The sequence below is a fragment of the Heptranchias perlo genome, unplaced genomic scaffold (genome assembly GCF_035084215.1).
Source record: "Heptranchias perlo isolate sHepPer1 unplaced genomic scaffold, sHepPer1.hap1 HAP1_SCAFFOLD_44, whole genome shotgun sequence".
Lineage (NCBI taxonomy): Eukaryota > Metazoa > Chordata > Chondrichthyes > Hexanchiformes > Hexanchidae > Heptranchias > Heptranchias perlo.
In genome coordinates, this window is record NW_027139453.1 from 3484740 (window position 1) to 3502914 (window position 18175).

The window sequence follows — 18175 nt, forward strand, 5'->3', positions numbered from 1 at the left end:
TCCTTCCGAACTTTGCATTTAAAATTCGCTCACAGTCTAAAATAAAGAGAAGATACTGCGCCTCAATATAAAAACGTTCGTGGCCCTTACATGGATCAAACCTGCGCCCTTTGTGGTATTAATATCACGCTCAAACCAACTGAGCTAATTTTCACTCTCTCTGTTTGTCTCCCCTGTTTTTTTTCACTCACTCTGACTTTTGTTTATTTCTCTGGCCCAGTGTCGGTCTCTCTCCTTATCCCCCTTATCGTTCTCTGTCTTCCCCTCTATCTCAGTTTCTCTTCTTGTGCTCACCTTCTCTCTCTCTTACCCTGTCTCATCCTGTCCTCTGCCTCTGCCTCTCTACTCTCTCTCTCTCTTTCTCACCTTATTTTCACGATCTCTCTCTCTCTCTCTCTCTCCTGCTTTCTCTCTCACTTATACTCGTTCTGTCTATCTCTGCATTCTCTCTTTCTTCAGCCCAATATTCTCTCTCTCTATTTCTCCTCTGTGATAATAAAATAATTGGCAAAAGATCTCGGGGAAATTTGGACACATTTTTTTCACTGAGGTTTGTTATGATTTGGAATGCATTTCCTGAAAGAGCGGTGGAACCACATTCCACAGGCACTTTCAAAAGGCAAGTGGGCATATCATTGAAGAGGACTAATTTGCAGGGTTATGGGGCAAAATCTGGGGTGTAGGACTAAATTGGGGAGTTCTTTCAAAGAACCAGCAAGGGAAAGACGGGCCCAATGTATGCTAAGATTCCAGAAATACTTAGACTGTACAGCTGAGAAACGGGCCATTCGGCACAATAGATACATGGCGGGGTTTATGTTCCACACGAGCCACCCACCACCCTTCTTCATCTAACCCCATCAACATATCCTATTTCTTTCTCATCTCATAGAAACATATAGTATTCTGAGGGGACTTGACAGGATAGATGGTGACACCACTGACTGGCGAATCTCGTCCAATGGGGAATAGGCATTCCCCATTCCCCAGATAAGGGGTCGGCCATTTAAGACTGAGATGAGCGCACTCGGTTTAACATCTCATCCAAATGACGAAACTTCAAAGAGTTCAGCCCTCCCTCAGTACTGACCTTCCAAAACTGCAGCGCTCTCTCAGTAGTGACCTTCCGAAAGTGCAACACTCCCTCAATACTGACCCACCGACCTTGCGGCGCTTCTTCAGTACTGCTCCACTGACAGTGCATCATTCCCTCAGCACTGACCCTCTGAGCGTGCAGCGCTCCCACAGTACTGGCACAGGAAATTGTCGGCCTGGATTAAGATGCACAAGTCTCTGGTGTGTGTGGGGTCCGAGCGCACGACCTTCTGACTCTGAGGAGAGATGCTACCGACTGAGCCTCGGCTCATAATGATTATGTCAGGTTACTGCTTGACGAGTCTGTGGGGCAGATCTCCCAACTTTGGCACCAGTTCACAGACGTTAGTGAGAAGTACTTTGCAGGCCCGTCTGGGCTGGGTGCGCCTGTCTGATACCGAGGCCATATTTCAGAGCGCATTTCAGTCAACCAGGTGAGTGTGGGAGTTGATTCAAAGTTTGAATGAAAGTTTGAGTATCATGAACAAATCAGCTCTTTGTACCCCTTCAGAAACTGGAATACTCCTGGGAGTGATTCTCAGTCTCCAAACTCACCTTAATGAAAGGAGTATGTTCTGAACACTTGAGAAGGTGTGTAGGTGGGAATGAGGGATAAGGGGAGAAGGTTGGTAGGTGAGAGTGAGCAATATGGGGAGAAGATGGATCGGTGAGATTAAGGAATATGGGCAGAAAGTGGGTAGGTTGGAATTAGGAAATGTAGGGAGAAGGTTGCTAGTTGGGGATTGAGGGATATGGTTGGAAGGTGGGAAGCTGGGTCGGTAGGGATTGAGGGATATGTTGAGACGGTGGGTAGGTCGGGTTCAGCGATTGGGAGAGAAGGTTCGCAGTTGGGGATTAATGTAATGGGGAGAATGCGAGTAGCTGGGGTTGAGTGATATGGGGAGAAGGTTGGCAGTTGTGGATTGAGGGATATCGTGAGAAGCTGCATTTAAATAGCGTCACAAAGGAGGAGAGTGAATCAGAGGCAGGAAATTCCAGAGCTTATGGACCAGGCAGCTGAAGTAACAGCCACCAATGGTGCAGTGCAGGAATTCGGGAATGCGCGAGAGGCCAGAATGGGAGGAGTGCAGAAACCTCAGTGGGGGAGGATGGGGTTGCAGTCTTGGGGGAGATTACAGAGATAGGCGGATCGGTGGCCGTGGAAGGATTTGAACACAACGATGAGAATTTTAAAATCGAGGCGTTGCCGGACCGGGAGCCAATGCGAACACAGGGGGTGATGATTGAACAGGACTTTGTGCGAATTTGGATACGGGCAGCTGAATTTTGGATGAGCTGATGTTACTGAAGGGTGGAAGATGGGAGTTTGGCCAGAAGAGCATTGGAATAGTCCAGTCTCGAGGTAACAAAGGCACGGACAAGGGTTTCAGCAATAGGTGAGAAGAGACGTGAGCGAGACGGTCGAGATACAGAGATGGAAGTAGGCGGACTTGGTGATGGATAGAATATGTGGTCGGAATTTCAGCTCAGGGTCAAATCGGAAGTCGAGGGTTGTGAATGGTCTGTTTCTGCACCAGACGTTCGCCAGGGAGAGGGATGGAGTCGTTGGGTGTATCACTGCCAGTCCACATTATGAGCACATGATGTGGACTGGCAGTGATACACCCCATGGTACAATAACCACACTCAGCGCTGACCCGTGGGGCATCTGCCGGTGGAACACGGATCCATGCGAGAGGCAGAACCTTCTGAGGTGAACAGAGAGAGTTTTATAATAACAGGGCGGAGCAAAATAAAACACTGTCACAGTGTTTAATGCTTCGGAATGTGAGGCATGAGGAATATCAACCACTTCAGTCTGAACTGTTCACAAGTTAGAAAGAGCACGGGTTAGATACAGAGTGCAACCCGCTCTACATTCTCCCATCAAACACTCCCCTGGCAGGCACAGCACAGGTTAGATACAGAGTAAATCCCCCACCACACTGTCCCATCAAACACTCCCAGGGCAGGTACAGCTCGAGTTAGATACGGAGTATAATCCCCTCTCCACTGTCCCATCAAACACTCCCAGGGCAGGTACAGCTCGAGTTAGATACAGAGTATAATACCCTCTGCACTGACCCATCAAACACTCCCATGGCAGGCACAGCACAGTTTAGATACAGAGAAATTCCCTCTCTACACTGTCCCATTAAACACGCCCAGCACAGGTACAGCACGGATTAGATACGGAGTGAAAACCCTTCCAGAGTGTCCCATCAACTACTCCCAGTGGAGGTGCAGCAAAGGTTAGATACAGAGTCAAGGCCCCAAGACACTGTCCCATCAAAAACTCGCAGGACAGGTACAGCACGGATTAGATATGGAGTGAAAGCCCCTCCAGAGTGTCCCGTTAAACACTCCCAAGGCAGGTACCGCACGCGTGAGATGGAGAGTTAAGCTCCCTCTACACTATCCCATCAAACACTCTCAGGGCAGGAACAACAGAGTTTAGATACAGAGTAAAGCTCCCTCTTCTCTCTCCCATTCTCTGTGAGTGGGTGTCAGTCGCACACCGGGTGAGATCTACCAACAGAGACTGGGATGAAGCCTGTGCCTTCTCCAGAGATCACTGCCTTCCCCCATTCTCAGTGATTCCAACGCCCTGTGATGCTGTGATCCTTGTTCTCTCTCTCTCTCTCTCTCACACACACACACACACTCGACTCTCTCTCTCTCTGACCAGTCTCTATCACTCGCTCTGTCCCTGTCTCTCCCTCTCTCCGTCCGTCTCTACCCTGTTTCTCTTTCTGTATGTTTCTCTCCCTCTCTCTGTCCCTCTGTCGTTCTCTCTCACTCTCTCCGTGGTCATTCACTGTCTTCCCCTTTGACTCTATTTCTCTTTTTGTGTTCTCCTTATCTTCCTCTTGTCTCTGTCTCATCCTCTCTTCCTCTCTACCCCTCTACCCTCTCTGTCTTCTTCTATTCTCTCTGTTTCTCTCTTTCTCACCCTACTCTCCTCTCTCTCTATCTCTATCTCTCGTGCTCTCTCTGTACTCTCTCTGTCTCCTTCCACTCTCGCTCTATCTCTCTTCCTCAAGTTACTCTCCTCTTTCTCCTACTTTCTCTGTCTGTACCCTCTCTGTCTCCTTCTACCCTGTCTTTCTCACGCCCTCTACTCTCTCTCTCTCTCTCTCTCCCTACCGCTCCTCTGTGAGATAAAAAATAATTGGCAACATATCTCGATGGGAAATGAAGAAACATTTTTTCACCGAGGTTTATTATGAGATTGAGTGCAATACCTAAAAGAACGGTGAAACCACATTCCATATGAACTTTCAAAAGGCAATTGGACATGTCATTGAAGAGGAATAATTTGCAGGGTGATGAGGAAATCGCTGGGATGTAGGACTAAATTGGGCAGTTCTTTCAAAAAGCTAGCACAGACATGACGGGCCGAATGTAGGCTAAGGTTCCAGAATTCCGTGGACTGCACAGCTCAGAAACAGGCCATTCACACCACAAGGTCCATGCCGGTGCTTATTCTATAAAACACCCCTCGCCTATCCATCTTCCTCCAACACCATCAACATGTCCTTCTATTCCTCTGCCATCTCATTGAAACATATAAAACAGAATATAAGATTCTGAGGGGGCTTGACAGGATAGATCCGGAGAGATTGTTTCCCCTGGCTGTCGAGTCTAGAACAAGAGGAAATAGTCTTCAGATAAGGGGTGGGCCATGTAAGACTGAGATGAGGAGGAATATATTCACTCAGATGGATGTGAATCTTTGGAATTCTCCATCCAGAGGTCTGTGGATGCTCAGTCGTTGAGCATATTCAAGGCTGGAATTGATAGATTTTTGGGCTTAGGGGAATCAAGGGATTTGTGGGTCGGGCGGGAATGTGGAGTTGAGGTCGAAGGTCAGCCAAGATCTGATTGAATGCTGGAGCCGGATCGAGGGGCCGGATGGCCTCCTCCTGCTCCCATTTTTTATGTTCTGATGTTCTTTCTCTCTCATGTGTTTATCCAGATTCCCCTTAAATGCATCTGTGCGATTCTTCTCAACTACCCTTTGTGGTAGCGAGTTTCACATTCTCACCAGTCTCTGGGTAAAGACGTTTTCACTGAATTCATTATTCGATTCAATTCGATTTATCAGTGACTATCTTATAATAATGACCCGTGGTTCTGGTCTCCCCTTAAAGTGGAAACATCTTCTCCAGATCTACCCTAACAAACACATCATTAATCTTAAAAACCTCTATCACGTCACTCCTCAGTCTTCCCTTTTCGAGAGAAAAGAGCCTCAGCTTGTTCTCTCTTTCCTGACATGTGTAACCTCTCAGTTCCATGACATTGTTTCAGAAAACTGTCCAAGATGCATTCTAGAAATGTATTGCCTCCGTGTCCCAGTCTATATGAAAATTAAAATCTCCCTTCATAACTGTTTTGCCTTAGCTACAGGCTCCTCTGATCTCCGTATTTCTGTGTAGGGTCAATACTTCCTGTTTGAAGTATTTTTTTTCATTAATTGAAACCTTTTTATGCCCCAGTTCATCTCAGTTGGTTGTGATCTCCAGTGTGATCGAGACGTCTATGGGTTCAGGCTCTGCACAACAACTTGATTCTCTGATCTGGGACTCACAGCACACCCATTTTAATCAGGCACAGAATGATCCGGGACTGACAGCACACCCATTTCAAACAGGCACAGAGTGATCCGAGACTGACAGCACAGCCCTTTTAAACAGACACAGAAAGATCCGGGACTGACAGCAGACCCCTTTCAAACAAACACAGAATGATCAGGGAATGAAAGCACATCCCTTTGAAACAGACACGTAATTAGTGAGCATTTCAAATTCGGAGAAGGTGAGAACGGATTAACTGTAGACATTTGACATTGTATTTGACAAATTTGAGACAGCCTTGTTGAGACGTGACTATATAGGTCAATGTATTGTAACACATGCGGCATATATGGTTTTTCAGAAGGTATTTGATAACGTGGCTCACAGGAGGCGTCAGTCGTTTCGTTTAAGGGCAAATGTAGCCGCGCGGATGGAAGGTCGATAATGTGTATTTTTCTCCATTGTTGTTCACAGACCGAACACTGCGATCACTGAGTTCTGGAGAAAGTCTGCCGGTTACCAACTGATCCAGTTTAAGAAATTCTACCGGGACACACTAGAACAGGAAGTTGACGAAGGGGTGGACGGAGTCAGTTCGTTGACAACATACGACAGGCATTTCAGTGGACAAGAACATCGGGTAAGTGGGAGGGGATAGGATGAGTTTGGATTATTTAAACATCACAAAACTAACAAGATATCAGATCTTAGAATCAGAGAAGGGAACAGAAGAGAAACAGACCAAACTGGAAGGAAATGGGTCAAACTGCAGTTATTGTGAATCTGAAACAATGAAAGGAAGAGGTGAAACACCCAGCGGATCGGTCAGTATCTGGACAAAGGACAGGGTGACGGTTCAGGTATAACTCTAGTGTGGACTGAAAACAAAGTGAAACAGTTTTAGTGGAACTGGGAAAAGGACAGAACGGAGGCGACAAACAGGAGTTTGAGGGAATTTCATGCTTTCACTGACCTGGAATCTATTTCAGGATATTGAGGAATTGAGAGATGACAAAAATTTCTGCGGAGTAAATGAGAGACATTTCAAGAACAAAAATGTTAAAATGGTTAAAATGCCTCAGACCGAACATGGAAACGAATCAAACAAAGTGGGGAGCGCGAAACCGAGGCCGTGCCTGGTTTTGTTCTCCCCCATTCATCACCGGGGGTTAATTCTGCCTTCAGCGGACTCACAATCCGGGCAGTGGAGCTTGCGGTGGAGCGTCACTCCCCGGGAGAGCCCTTTTGGAAATTGCATGCAATCAGCCCATAATATTCTGTCAATTACTTTCAATGGTATCGAAGTAAATGGAAGTGAAAATGTGACAGGGTGTGTAATGGACGGTCGATCTGACACCACCTGCTGAAGGTGGAAATCTCGGCCTCCGAGTCATAGAAACATAGAAAAGATGAGCAGGAGTAAGCCATTCGGCCCTTCGAGCCTGCTCCACCATTCAATATGATCATGGCTGATCGTCTATCTCAATACAATATTCCCGTTTGTCGAAGTTTTTACAGTCCGCTTTTATGTTCCCAGCTAGTTCACTCTCATTCTCTATTTTCCCTCTTAATCAATCTCTTGACCATTTTTTTCTCCGTTCTAAACTGTTCCCAATCCTCTGGCTTGCTGCATTTTCTGGCAAAATGTTATGATTCCACTTTGCATCGCATCCTAGCCTTAACTTCTTCTGTTAGCCATGGTTGGGCCTTTTGTCCTTTTGTCTTTTAGTGCCAGTATGGAACGTATAACTGTTGCAATTCATGCATTCGTTCCTCAAATGTTAGACATTGCCTATCCACCGTCATGCCTTTTAATGAAGGTCTCAAATCTATCACAGCCAACTCACTCCTCATACCTTCGATTTAGTACCCTGGTTTCGGATTGCACTCCTTCACTTTCTATCTTAATGAAGAATTATATCATGTTCCGGTCACTCTCCTCTAAAGGACCCTGCAGAACAATTTAATGAATTAAGCGCTTCTCGATGCACCATACCCAATCTAGGATAGCCTGTTCCCGAATTGGCTGCTCAACATATTGGTTTGAAAAACCATCTCCTGCACACTCCAGGAAAAAATGCTCCACAGTATTATTGCTAATTTGGTTTGGCCAGTATATATGCAGATGAAAGTCACCCATGATGAAGTGGGGATTGAGGGATATGGCGGAAAGATGTCTTCAGGTGATTGAGGGATATGGGAGGTAGTTGTGGATAGAGAATTTTTTTTTTAATGTGGGAAGTTGGGGTTGAGTGATACGGGGAAAAGGTGTCTCGGTCGGGATTGAGGGATATGAAGATAATGTGGGTAGGTGGTGTTGACGGATATGGTGAGAGGGTGGGTAAGTGGTAATACTGGATAGAGTGAGAAGGTGGTTGGGTGTGTTTGAGTGATCTGTGGAGATGGTGCGTCGGTGAATTTGTGGGATACGGAGGGAAGGTAGTTTGGTGGGGATTGAGGGCATTGCTGAGAAGTTTGCGGAGGTGGGATTGAGGGATAGGAGGCTAAGGTGCATATGTGTTGATTGAGGTATATGGGGATGTGGTTAGATGGGATTGACTGACATGGTGAGAAGTTGGGTAGATGGGTTTGAGGGATTGGGACAACGTGAGTAGTTGGGGATTGAATGATATGGCGTGAAGGTGGTTATGAGGGATATGGTCGAAGGTTGGAAGGTGGGGTTGAGAGATTTGTTGAAAAACTGCGTAGGTGAGTTTAGGCATTTGGTGAGTCGATGGATATGTGCAGATTGAGGAATATTTGGAGAAGATGGGTAAGTATGAGTGAGGGACATGAAGAGAAAGCGGTTCGGTGGGGATTGAGGGATATGGTGCGAAGAAGTGTAGGTGGTGATTGAGAGATGTTTTGAGAATGCGGGTAGGTGGGTTTGAGTGTTATTGGGAGAAGGTGTGTAGATGTGAATTGAGGGATATGGGTAGGTGTGTTGGCCCGATTGAGGGATATGGTGAGAAGTTGGGTGGTTGTGGATTGAGGGATATGGTGAGAAGTTGATTAGGTGGAATTGAGGTATAAGGAGCTAATATGGGTTGGTGGGGATTGAAGGAATTGTTGTGAAGGTCGGTAGGTGGGGATTGAGGGATAAGTGGGGAAGGTGGGTATGTGGGCATTGACGGATGAGATGAGAATGTGAGTAGGTGGGGTTGAGGGATATGTGTAGAAGGTGCTTCAGTGGGGATTTAGTGAAATGAAGGGATGGTGGGTAAGTGGGGGTTGTGGGATATTGTGAGAAGGTGGGTAGGTGGGGTTGAGGCATGTGGAGAGAAGGTGTGTAGGTGGGTAGGTGCGATTGAGGGATATGGCGAGAGGTTGGGTGGGTGGGGTTGAGGCATGTGGAGAGAAGGTGTGTAGGTTTGTAGGTGCGATTGAGGGATATGGCGAGAGGTTGGGTGGGTGAGGATTGTGGTCTTTGGGGATGTGGATAGGAGTGTCGGAGGAATCTGGTCTGAAGATGGCAGGTGTGGATTGAGGAATATGGGGAGAAGATAGGTAGGTGTGAGTGAGGGATATGAGGAGAAGGTGGTTAGTTTGGGATTGAAGGATATGGTGGGAATGTGTGTTGGTCGGGATTGAGGGGTCTTATGAGAATGTGGGTAGCTGGGGTTGAGTGTTATGGGGAGAAGGTGTGTAGTTCTGGTTTGAGGGATATGGGAGGTGTTTACGTGGTATTGAGAGATAAGGTGGGATGTTGTGTCCGTGGGATTGAGGAATAAGGTCATAATGTTGGTAGGTGGGGATTGAGGTATTTGGGGGTAAGATAGGTAGGTGGGGATTGAGGGACACGGGGGATGATGGGTAGTTTGGAGTTGAGGGATTTTGTATGAAGATGGGTAGGTGTAGTTGAGTGAAATGGACAGAAGGTGTGTCGGTGCGGTCGACCGATATGGTGAGGAGTTGGGTAAGTGTGATTGTGGGAAATGTTAATAAGGCGGGTAGGTTATGATTGAGAGATATTGTGAGATGGTGGTTATGTGGGGTTGAGTGATCTTGGTAGAAGGTGGGTCGGAGGTAGTGAGAGATATGGAGGAGAAGTTGGTTATCCGTTTGTGAGGTACATGTGGAGAATGTGTTTAAGTGGGGATTGATGGATATTGTGTGAATGTGTGTAGGTGGGGTTGAGTGATATGGGGAGTAATTCGGTCGGTGGGGTTGATGGATATGGTGAGAAGGTGGTAAGTTTAGTTGAGGGATATTGTGAGAAGGTTTGGGTGGTTGTGTTGAGTGATATGAGGAGCAGATCGGTAGGTGGGAGTCCCTCCCACTTTCCCTGTCCCCCTCCCTCTACCCCTCTCTCCATCTCTGTGTCTCACTCTTCTCGCTCTCTACTCGTGCTCTCCCTCTACTCGCTCTCCAGACCCTCTCTCTCTCCCCCCTCTCTCTCTCGGCCTCTCTCTCTGTCTGTCACACTCTCCTCACTCTCTGCACGCTCTCACGCTCGACTCCATGTCTCTCCCACTTCCTCTCTCTCTCTCTCTCTGCCTCTCTCTGTACGCTCCTTGTCTCATCCCCATCTATTACTCTTTGTCTTCCGCTTCTCTGTCTCCCCTGTTTCTCTCTCTTTCTTTATCTGTCTGTCTCTTTCTTTCTCCCTCACCACCACCATCTCTCTCTCTCTGTATTATTCAGACTCTCACAGTCTGTCCGCCTCTCTCTCTGTCAATCACCCCCCCACATCCTCATAATCCCTCTCGGTGTCTCTCTGCCTCTCCACTGTGCCTCCATCATTCGTTCTTCACTCTTTCCCCTCACTCTCTCCCCCTACTCTCCAACTCTCTCCCTCTCCACGTCTACTCTCCACCTCTCTCAATCACGAACTCTCTCCCTTTCTCTATATCTCACCTTCAATTTCAAGCTTCCCCTTTACTCTTCCTCTTTGCCTCTGCCACTTTACTCTGTGCGACTGCACTCTGTGCGACTACAAACTCTGACCCAGCCCCATCTCTCTGTCTCTCTTTCTCCCTATCTCTCGCCCTCTGACCATCCCCGTCTAATCCTCTCTCTATCTGTCCCTCCCTCTGTCTCTCTCCCTATACTCTCTAACTCTGTCCCTTTCTCTCTCCCTCTGACTCTTTCCCTTTGGTTCTCTCTCTTTTCCGTCACTTACCCACCACTCCCTTTATCTCTCCCTTTCTGTCCGAGTATATCTGCACCTACACTTCTATCTCTGTCTCTCATCGCTCTCTCTCTCTCTGTCTCCCTCAATCTACACTCTCTGATCCATCCCCGTCTCTCACTCTATGTCTATCTTGTTTCTCTGCCTCCCCTGTTTCTCTCTCTCTGTCTGTCTGTTTCTCCCCCTGTCTGTCCCTTTCTTCATCTCACCCGTACAATTTATCTGTCTCGATTATGCTTACCCTTACAATCTGCCTGTCTCTCTGCCACTCTCAAAGTCGTCATTCTCCCTCTCTCTGTTTCTGTCTCCCGGTCTCTCTCCCTCTAATCTGTCTCTCCTTCTCCACTTTCCGTCTCAAATCCATTGAAGCAGCAACAAGTGGCTATTGTTCAGCTGCCAACAGCTCACAGGCATTTCCAAAACATCTTCTTCTGTCTCTATTTACTTATCGCTCCTCTCTTTCTCGATATACTGTTCCTCTAACTTTATCTCTTTCTCTGTCTGTCTCTGCCTGTCTCTCTCGTGTTCTCTCTCTCTCCCTCTACTCTCTCTTTCTCCCTTTACTCTCTCTCTTTCTCTTACCCCCTGCATACACTGTACAGCACAGAAACAAGCCATTCGTCCCGAAGAGTCCATGCCTTTGCTTATGCTGCAGATGATCCTCCTTTCACGCTTGTTCATCGAACCCAATCAACATATCCTTCTATTCCCTTTTCCTTCGTGTGTTTGTCTAGCTTAATCTTAACAGCATCTTTGCTCGTCGCCTCAACTCACTTGTGGTAGCGAGTTGCTCACACTAACCACTCCCTGGATAAAGGAGTTTCTCCTGAATTAATATTGGATTTATCAGTGACCAGCTTCGATTTATAACCCCGAGGTCTGCTCTCACTCGCGGGTGAAGTCATCTTCTCTCCGTCTACACTATCAAACCTGTCATTAAACTTTAAGACTTCTATCAGGTCACTCCTCAGTCTTTTCTTTTCAAGCTTGTTCTCTCTTTCGTGATAGTTATATCCTCCGCGTTCTGTGATATTGTTTCAGTAAACTGTCCGAGGTGCACTATAACGCAGACAATGGGAAAATTGAAATCTCCGTTCATAACTGCTTTGCCTTAGCGACAGGCTCCTGTGATCTCCGTATTTCTATGGGGTCTCAAATCTTCCTGTTTTAAGTATTTGTTTCATTAATTGAAAGCTTTTCATGCCCCATTTCCCCTCAGTGGGTTGTGATCTCCAGTGTGATCGAGCCGTCTACGGTTTCAGGCTCAGAACAGCAACTTGAGTCTGTGATCCAGGACTGGCAGCACACCCCTTTAAAACAGACACAGTATGATCCTGGACTGACAGCACACCCCTTTAAAACAGACACAGGATAATCCTGGACTGGCAGCACACCACTTATAAACAGACGCAGAATGATCCGGGACTGACAGCACACCCCTTTAAAACAGGCACAGGATGATCCTGGATTGACAGCACACCCCTTTTAAACAGGCACGGAATGATCCAGGACTTACAGCACACCCCTTTTAAACAGACACAGAATGATCCGGGACTGACAGCACCAACATGAAAATGCTTCTCCGATGCTCTGTTCTGAGTGAATTTCCTTCCAAACTTTGCATTTATAATTCGCTCACAGTCTAAAATAAAGAGAGCAAACTGCGCCCTCAATAAAAAGAACGTTCGTGGTCCTTGCAGGGATGAAACCTGCGCCCTTTGTGGCATTAATATCACGCTCGAACCACCTGAGCTAAATGTCACTCTCTCTGTTTGTCTCCCCTGTGAATTTCATGTCTCCCTGACTTTTATTTTCTCTCTCTGGCCCTGTGTCGTTCTCTCTCCTTATCACCCTTATCTTTCTCTGTCTTCCCCTCTGTCTCTGTTTCTCTTCTTGTGCTCACCTTCTCTCTCTCTTACCCTGTCTCATCCTGTCCTCTGCCTCTGCCTCTACTCTCTCTCTCTCTTTCTCACCTAATTCTCTCTATGTCTTTCTCTCTCTCCTGCTCTCTCTCTCACTATACTCGTTCTGTCTCTGTCTACACTCTCTCTCTTTCTTCAGCCCAATATTGTCTCACTCTCTATTTCTCCTCTCTGTGATAATAAAATAATTGTCAAAAGACCTCGGGGAAATTTGAACACATTTTTTCACTGACGTGTGTTATGATTTGGAATGCATTTCCTGAAAGAGCGGTGGAACCACATTCCCCAGGCTCTTTCAAAAGGCAAGTGGGCATATCATTGAAGAGGACTAGTTTGCAGGGTTATGGGGCAAAATCTGGGGTGCAGGACTAAATTGGGGAGTTCTTTCAAAGAACCAGCACAGTCATGATGGGCCCAATGTATGCTAAGATTCCAGAAATACTTGGACTGTACAGTTGAGAAACAGGCCATTCGGTACAATAGATACATGTCGGGGTTTATGTTCCACACGAGCCTCCCACCACCCTACTTCATCTAACCCCATCAACATATCCTATTCCTTTCTCATCTCATAGAAACACATAGTATTCTGAGGGGACTTGACAGGATTGATGGACTTGACAGGATAGATGCACTGACTGGCGAATCTGGAACAATGGGGAATAGTCATTCCCCATTCCCCAGATAAGGGGTCGGCCATTTCAGACCGAGATGAGCGCACTCGGTTTAACATCTCATCCAAATGACGACACTTCAAACAGTTCAGCCCTCCCTCAGTACTGACCTTCCAAAACTGCAGCGCTCTCTCAGTAGTGACCTTCCGACAGTGCAGCACTCCCTCAGTACTGACCATCCGACAGTGCAGCACTCCCTCAGTACTGAGCCTCCGACCGTGCGGCGCTTCCTCAGTACTGCTCCTCTGACAATGCAGCATTAACTCAGTACTGACCCTCTGAGCGTGCAGCGCTCCCACAGTACTGGCACAGGAAATTGTCGGCCTGGATTAAGATGCTCAAGTCTCTGGTGTGTGTGGGGTCCGAGAGAACGACCTTCTGACTCTGAGGACAGACGCTACCTCCTGAGCCCCGGCTCATAATGACGATGTCAGGTTATTGCTTGACGAGTCTGTGGGACAGATCTCCCAACTTTGGCACATGTTCACAGTCGTTAGTGAGAAGGACTTTGCAGGCCCGTCTGGGCTCGGTGCGCCTGTCTGATACCGAGGCCATATTTCAGAGGGCAGTTAAGTCAACCAGGTTAGTCTGGGAGTTGATTCAGAGTTTGAAGGAAAGTTTGAGTATCAGGAACAAAATAGCTCTTTATACCCCTTCAGAAACTGGAATACTCCTAGGAGTGATTCTCAATCTCCAAACTCACCTTAATGAAAGGAGTATATTCTGAACTCTTGAGAAGGTGGGTAGGTGGGAATGAGGGATAAGAGGCGAAGGTTGGTAGTTGAGAGTGAGCAATATGGGGAGAAGATGGATTGGTGAGATTAAGGAATATGTGTCGAAAGTGGGTAGGTTGGATTTAGGGATGTGGGGAGAAGGTTTGCTAGTTGGGGATTGAGGGATATGGTTGGAAGGTGGGAAGGTGGGTAGATAGGGATTGAAGGATATGTTGAGACGGTGGTCGGTCGGGATTAGCGATTGGGAGAGAAGGCTTGCAGTTGGGGATTAAGGGATAAGGGGGGGAGGCGGGTAGGTGGGGCTTAGTGATATGGGGAGAAGGTGGGCAGTTGTGGATTGAGGGATATCGTGAGAAGGTGCATTTTAAGTAGCGTCATAAAGGAGGAGAGTGAATCAGAGGCAGGAAATTCCAGAGTTTAGGGACCATTCAGCTGAAGGCACGGCCACCAATGGTGCAGTGCAGGAATTCGGGCATGCGCGAGAGGCCAGAATGGGAGGAGCGTAGAGACCTCAGTGGGGGAGGATGGGGTCGTCGTCTTGGGGGAGGTTGCAGAGATGGCCGTGGATGGATTTGAACACAACGATGAGAATTTTAAAATCGAGGCTTTGCCGGACCGGGAGCCAATGCGAACACAGGGGGTGATGATTGAACAGGAATTTGTGCGAATTAGGTTACGGGCAGCTGAATTTTGGATGAGCTGAAGTTAATGAAGGGTGGAAGATGGGAGTTTGGCCAGAAGAGCATAGGAATAGTCCAGTCTCGAGGTAACAAAGGCACGGACAAGGGTGTCAGCAATCGGTGAGAAGAGGCGGGAGCGGAGACGGTCGAGATACATAGATGGAAGTAGGCGGACTTGGTGATGGAAAGAATATGTGGTCCGAGTTTCAGCTCAGGTTCAAATCAGACGTCGAGGGTTGTGAATGGTCTGTTCCTGCACCAGACGTTCGCCAGGGAGAGGGATGGAGTCGGTGGTTTGGGCCTTTTTCGCGAGCACATGATGTTGACTGGCAGTGATAGACCCCATGGTACAATAACCAGACTCAGCACTGACCCGTGGGGCATCTGCCGGTGGAACACGGATCCATGCGTGAGGCAAAACATTCTGAGGTGAACAGAGAGAGTTTTATAATAACAGGGCGGAGCAAAATAAAACACTGTCACAGTGTTTAATGCTTCGGAATGTGAGGCATGAGGAATATCAACCACTTCAGTCTGAACTGTTCACACGTGAGAAAGAGAACGGGTTAGATACCGAGTGCAGCCCCCTCGACACTGTCCAATCATACACTCCCATGGCAGGCTCAACACAGTTTAGATACAGAGTAAATCCCCCACTGCACTGTCTCATCAAACACTCCCAGGTCAGGTACAACACGAGTTAGATACACAGTATAACCCCCTCCACACTGTCCCATCAAACACTCCCAGGGCAGGTACAGCACAGGTTAGATACAGAGAAACCCCCCCTCTACACTGTCCCATTAAACACAGCCAGGATAGGTACAGCACGGATTAGATACGGAGTGAAAGCCCTTCCAGAGTGTCCCGTCAAGTACTCCCAGTGCAGGTGCAGCACCGGTTAGATACAGAGTAAAGGCCCCAAGACACTGTCCCATCAAAAATTCGCAGGACAGGTACAGCACGGATTAGATATGGAGTGAAAGCCCCTCCAGAGTGTCCCGTTAAACACTCCCAAGACAGGTACCGCACGCGTGAGATGGAGAGTTAAGCTCCCTCTACACTATCCCATCAAACACTCTCAGGGCAGGAACAACAGAGTTTAGATACAGAGTAAAGCTCCCTCTTCTCTCTCCCATTCTCTCTGTGTGGGTGTCAGTCGCACACCGGGTGAGATCTGCCAACAGAGACTGGGATGAAGCCTGGGCCTTCTCCAGAGATCACTGCTTTCCCCCATTCTCAGTGATTCCAACGCCCTGTGATGCTGTGATCCTTGTTGTCTCTCTCTCTCGCTCTCACACTCGACTCCCTCTCTCTCTGACCAGTCTCAATCACTCGCTCTGTCCCTGTCTCTCCCTCTCTCCGTCCGTCTCTCCCTGTTTCTCTTTCTGTCTGTTTCTCTCCCTCTCTCTGTCCCTCTGTCGTTCTCTGTCACTCTCTCCGTGGTCTTTCACTGTCGTCCCCTTTGACTCTATTTCTCATTTTGTGTTCTCCTTATCTTCCGCTTGTCTCTGTCTCATCCTCTCTTCTTCTATACCCTTCTACCCTCTCTGTCTTCTTCTATTCTCTCTGTTTCTCTCTTTCTCACCCTACTCTCTCTCTATCTCTGTCTCTCGTGATCTCTCTGTACTCTCTCTGTCTCCTTCCAACCTCTCTCGATCTCTCTTCCTCACCTTACTCTCCTCTTTCTCCTACTCTCTCTGTCTGTACCCTCTCTATCTCCTTCTACTCTGTCTTTCTCACGCCCTCTACTCTCTCTCTCTCTCTCTCTCTCTCTCTCCCCACCGCTCCTCTGTGAGATAAAAAATAATTGGCAATACATCTCGATGGGAAATGAAGAAACATTTTTTCACCGAGGTTTGTTATGAGATGGAGTGCAATACCTAAAAGAACGGTGAAACCACATTCCATATGCACTTTCAAAAGGCAATTGGACATCTCATTGAAGAGGAATAATTTGCAGGGTGATGGGGAAATCGCTGGGATGTAAGACTAAATTGGGCAGTTCTTTCAAAAAGCTAGCGCGGGCATGACGGGCCGAATATAGGCTAAGGTTCCAGAATTATGTGGACTGCACAGCTCAGAAACAGGCCATTCACCCCACAAGGTCCATGCCGGTGCTTATTCTATAAAACACCCCACGCCTATCCATCTTCATCTAACACCATCAACATGTCCATCTATTCCTCTGACATCTCTTTGAAACATCTAAAATAGAATATAAGATTCTGAGGGGACTTGACAGGATGGATCCGGAGAGATTGTTCCCCTGGCTGTCGAGTCTAGAAAAAGAAGAAATAGTCTTCAGATAAGGGGTGGGCCATGTAAGACTGAGATGAGGAGGAATTTATTCACTCAGAGGGATGTGAATCTTTGGAATTCTCCACCCAGAGGTCTGGGGATGCTCAGTCGTTGAGGATATTCAAGGCTGGAATTGATAGAATTTTGGGCTCTCGGTGAATCAAGCGATTTGTGGGTCGGGCGGGAAAGTGGAGTTGAGGTAGAAGATCAAGCATGATCTGATTGAATGGTGGAGAAGGATCGAGGGACCGGATGGCCTACTCGTGCTCCCATATTTTATGTTCATATGTTCTTTCTCTCTCATGTGTTTATCCATATTCCCCTTAAATGCATCTGTGCGATTCTTCTCAACTACCCTTTGTGGTAGCGAGTTTCACATTCTCACCAGTCTCTGGGTAAAGACGTTTTCACTGAATTCATTTTTCGATTCAATTCGATTAATCAGTGACTATCTTATAATAATGACCCTTGGGCTGGTCTCCCCTTCAAGTGGAAACATCTTCTCCAGATCCACCTGAACAAACACATCATTAATCTTAAAAACCTCTGTCACGTCACTCCTCAGTCTTCTCTTTTTGAGAGAAAAGAGCCCCAGCTTGTTCTCTATTTCCTGACATGTGTAACCTCTCAGTTCCATGATATTGTTTCAGAGAACTGTCCAAGATGCATTCTAGAAATGTATTGCCAACGTGTCCCAGTCTATGTGAAAAGTAAAATCTCCGTTCATAACTGCTTTGCCTTACCTACGGGCTCCTCTGATCTCCGTATTTCTGTATTGGGTCAATACTTCCTGTTTGAAGTACTTTTTTCATTAATTGAAAGCTTTTTATGCCCCAGTTTATCTCAGTTGGCTGTGACCTCCAGTGTGATCGAGCCGTCTATGGGTTCAGGCTCTGCACAGCAACTTGATTATCTGATCTGGGACTGACAGCACACCCATTTTAATCAAGCACAGAATGATCCGGGACTGACAGCACACCCATTTCAAACAGGCACAGAATGATCCGGGACTGACAGCACAGCCCTTATAAACAGACACAGAATGATCAGGGACAGAA

The 18175-nt window shown here is 47.2% G+C and overlaps 1 long non-coding RNA gene across 12 annotated transcripts in view; it reads left to right on the forward strand.

Annotated features, from left to right (window-relative positions):
* LOC137312934 (uncharacterized) overlaps positions 1-18175 on the forward strand; it is a 146850-nt gene that overhangs the window by 104934 nt on the left and 23741 nt on the right. For all 12 annotated transcript variants that reach the window (XR_010960919.1, XR_010960912.1, XR_010960918.1 and 9 more), the window contains one exon: positions 6150-6315. This is a non-coding gene — a long non-coding RNA (uncharacterized lncRNA). The remainder of the gene's footprint in view (positions 1-6149; positions 6316-18175) is intronic.